Here is a 4,312-nt window from a genome sequence, read left to right on the forward strand (position 1 = left end):
TTCCATCACTCTGTTTGAAACTTGATTATACGTAGTCGTAGTCGGAACCTGCAGATCAACTTCTTCGGCATGTGGCTCAACAACAGATTGCTCGGGCCCTTGAACCTGAGTTCCCTCTTTATTATCCAAAGACTCCCCGCTCTCCTAACTGACGTTTTCTTTTCTTCTTGGCGGCATATTGGAGTCCCATCGGGCGTGCCAAAAATTTTTTGCACAATATTTGAGATTTTTGGACGTGCCAGGTACAAAAGTGCACCGATTTGTGTAAAAACAATGAAAAATCTAACTTCTAACTATCAAACGAAAGCGACTCCTAAATTCGATAGTCGGTTCTAATATCCTAAACAAATATGACGCCAGATACAAAGAAAACTACTGGAATTTAAAGAATAAACACCTAACAGTGTTTATATTTTTAATAAATGGTAGGAATTTACAAGACGTAAAAATTAAACATTTCAAGTTGCTGAAATCTAAAACGACAAGGCCTAGAATGCTAGAAATATACTGGAATGCTTAAAAACTAGTGCTTGAGGATTGCAATTTAGAAGAGAGTATTTGCAGATTTCTATGCTGAGTTGTTTGTCCCCTCTCTCTAGCCGATGTCCTTTTTTCTTCTGAGCACCTATGATGTTCTTCTCCACTCTCCCATGATCCACGTTCTTCCGCTTTCCATTCAACGATCTCTCTCTCTCTCCTCCCTTTTCAACGCCTTGTGATCGGTTTGAATCGATAAGAATTGATCCGCTATGGGCTTATATAATTTAATTGGGTTTCAAAATTAAATTGGGCTTTATAATTTAATTATTTTAGCCTAAACAAATGGCTTTCAATAATATTTATCATGGATGATTTGTTTTTAATTGTGAAATTAGTTGTTTTGAGATGGAGTTTTAATGTGAACTGTACATCAAATGCAGCTTCAGCCTAGAAGGAGAAGAAACAAGGGAAATAGAAGGAGAAATATCTTTTAAAAAAAGAAGAAGAAGAAGAGCTAAATGTATTTATACATGATAATCTCTTGGGCCTAACTCTTTACAACTCAATCATCATATACAATACATTCAGACTTTTAAAAAATCATTATGTCCTGAAGGTGGTCTTGTTGTTCTTCGAGACTCTGTTGGGACATCGTATTCTTGCACCCAAAATACAGCGAAAGTTTAAAAATTTTGTTTTTAGGCGTCGTGTGTTTAAAGCTTCATTCATTGGGCGTTTAGAATTATACCTCTGCATTCTCAATGCTGGACTCCAAACTATTTCGGTGTTTAGACGGATATATTCCTTCTTGTAATTTCCTATGAACGGATCTTCAACTTTGATAGTCTAATTAGGTCCATGATCGAAGTCTTTTTTCCTCGTTTGGTTTACACTAAAAAATCCAAACGATTTGTGCATTGAGACCGTAGCCACCGAATTTCCAAAATCCGGAGACAAAGCAGCGGGGCTGTACCGCCCTTACCCGAGCCACTACTAAACAGACTAATAAACATTGAACATTAAACTTAATAATAACAATTAATCAGTGGAAACCAAATTTTTAATCTTCTTACAACCCAAACGAAAACAGAACAATAACAGCAGTCAATACAACCATATCGAAAACATAATTCTGAACGAGAAAACGATAAACCACATAAAACCTCCACCGGATCACTACCGAAACCCAACTGCTCTAGCCACTGGCCTGGTCGTCCGAACCGTCCAATCTTAAACCTGCCCCGTGAAATGGGTTGTCCAAGATGAAAATAAAGACGTGAGCGACAATAGCCCTTTACGAGAATGTACGAATATACAAACTGATATGATGCAAGAAAAATGCAATATGCTCGGATATCAAGGATCAAGTCAAGAATATCATGCGCAGTCTAGAGGCACCTGAGTGTGTAGTCTCTAATCTATCCTAGGCATGTTTTGGCTCCCACACTCATCATCAAGACGTGGACCTACAATGTCCAGGTCATCAGAGCCCGCGGGTCTTGTCGGACACTGTAGCTCTCGATGCCCCATCGTCCACAATACAGAATAGGGCTGACTGGCCCCAACAAACGAGGTATATCTCAAAAGATATAAGGCTCAACATGATATGTCATGCATAATATGCCAAAGCAGTAAAACATGTACCATGCAAAAAATAAATATGCAGCATATAAGTGTGTATACTATACTTGGATATCTCAGTCGGTACATCACGTACCTCACTAAAAAAATCTGACAGAAAGCTTTGAACCTAGACAATACCAACATAAGGAAATCACTATCAAACCATATCCTAATTACCAAACATGCTACAAGTTTCTCCCTAATGATCCTTAAATAACTATTTAAGGCTTTAGGATTATACCTGCCTTCGTCGTCAGCCCGGTGATGATGTCTCGATCTCAATTCACCTAGCCCTCCTGTAGCTCCGAAAATTCTCGACACCAAAGTGCCCTAAAAACTGGCTAGAAAACATAAGGTATATGACTAGAACTCTCCTTGAAGAATGCGGTGTAGGAAACAAAAAAAATCAGCTTCCATTTATAGGCCGCATCCGGACTAGTTCAGAAAATCCGAATCAATCTTATCTGCCATGTGTCAGAATCTTATTTGTCTAGTTGGATTTCTCGAGATAATATGATCTGAAGTAGATCGGGTTGTCCATTTTAAATTCGGTGGATCCCAACATCTTGATCCCGAATTATCAATTTCTTAATAATGCTTAATTAACAACTCTTTGATTATCCCTTAATTTATACTTCATTCAAAAAAGGATTCGAGGCATTATAGCGGCGGTAGAAGAAGAGAAGTTGCCGAAACTTTCACAAATAATTTGTGAAGTGGCCGTGAATTCCATGATTCATAGCTAGCCATGGATTTTTGCTCAATTGATTCTTAATCAACATTAACCAATAATTATTGATTATTAATCAATAATTAAACAAATAAAATTTGTTTTTGTTGCAAAAATTTTTCCAAAAATTCAAGTGGTGGCCGTGGGTTTCTTTTCAATTGGAAAGGATTTTTTGTGTAAAAAAATTGTGTTCAATTATGAATTATAGTGGTGTATGTATAGATGTTGACTCCTAATCCCACTAGGAGTCCCTCTTACAAGGACTCTAATAATTACATTATATTAAAACTCTAATATAATTAATATATAATGTATATATTAACTTTAATTATACATGATATAATAATTCCATATGCACATATTTTATATCACCATATAAAATATATATGTACATTAATTAAATTAAATAACCATTATTTAATTTATAAATTAACTCCTTGATTAGTTTAATTCTAGAATCCTCAGGAACATATATGAGAATTTGTGTGTAACGTACCGTACTTTTGAACATATTTAGAATTTACGGAAAAATAAAAATTTTCTTAAATAAGTAGTAAGCATTCAAATTGCAATAAAAATCATCTGTTCGTCTAAAATATTTGCAATAAAACAACCACAACCAAAGTTTGCAAAAGCACTAGTTTAAACATCGTAAACAATATCATGAAATCAGAGTATTTGAAACAAGCATAAAGTTCTTAAAAACATAGGCGGTCCTCGGGTTTAGCCTCCTGCATAGACCGAGCCGGCTCATTAATCCCCACCCCTCGTCTCCACATACTCGTCCTCACCTGCATCGATCAAGTCTAGTGAGTCTAAAGACTCAACATGTATAAACTGGAGATAACAAGTAATACATAATAAAACCGCATGCAACTTAAGAGTAGAGCATACATACTTAACTTGAACATACATGCATAAACATAAACGTTCCATCATAGTAAAACTTTTCATAAACATACTTGCATCATACATACTTGAACATGCATAAACTTCATCATTTTGCGTAGAGATATGTTTCAAAGCAAGTGACCCATACAATAATGCGCCTGATCAGACTAAACCATAGTACTGGGCTGGCAGGGAAAATCCACTACCACATACATGAGATCCCCGATCATGCTTTACCGGGTGGATTGGTCCATGGTCATGCTTTACCGCTTTCCAATCTGGATCTAACCTGGTCATGCTTTACCGGGGTGGAGAGGTCACCGGCCACGTTCGCCGGCTTCTAAATCCGTTCATAATTGGTCACAAGACATTTAGCATACCTCAAAATAAAATATTTTCTCATTTTGCACGTCGAACATACTTACATGGCGTTGAGGAATTCGTTGGATCTCGCTTGGGGTCACTGCTGCACATACTAACATGAGTTCAAGCACTTAACTTTCATAACTTAGACATATTAGTCATGCTCACACCCGAAGTGAAATTTTCTTATGACATTCCAAATCCCTCGGGCTTGACCTCGCTTAA

The sequence above is a fragment of the Primulina tabacum genome, chromosome 13 (assembly GCF_025594145.1).
Source record: "Primulina tabacum isolate GXHZ01 chromosome 13, ASM2559414v2, whole genome shotgun sequence".
In the NCBI taxonomy this organism is placed as follows: Eukaryota; Viridiplantae; Streptophyta; class Magnoliopsida; order Lamiales; family Gesneriaceae; genus Primulina; species Primulina tabacum.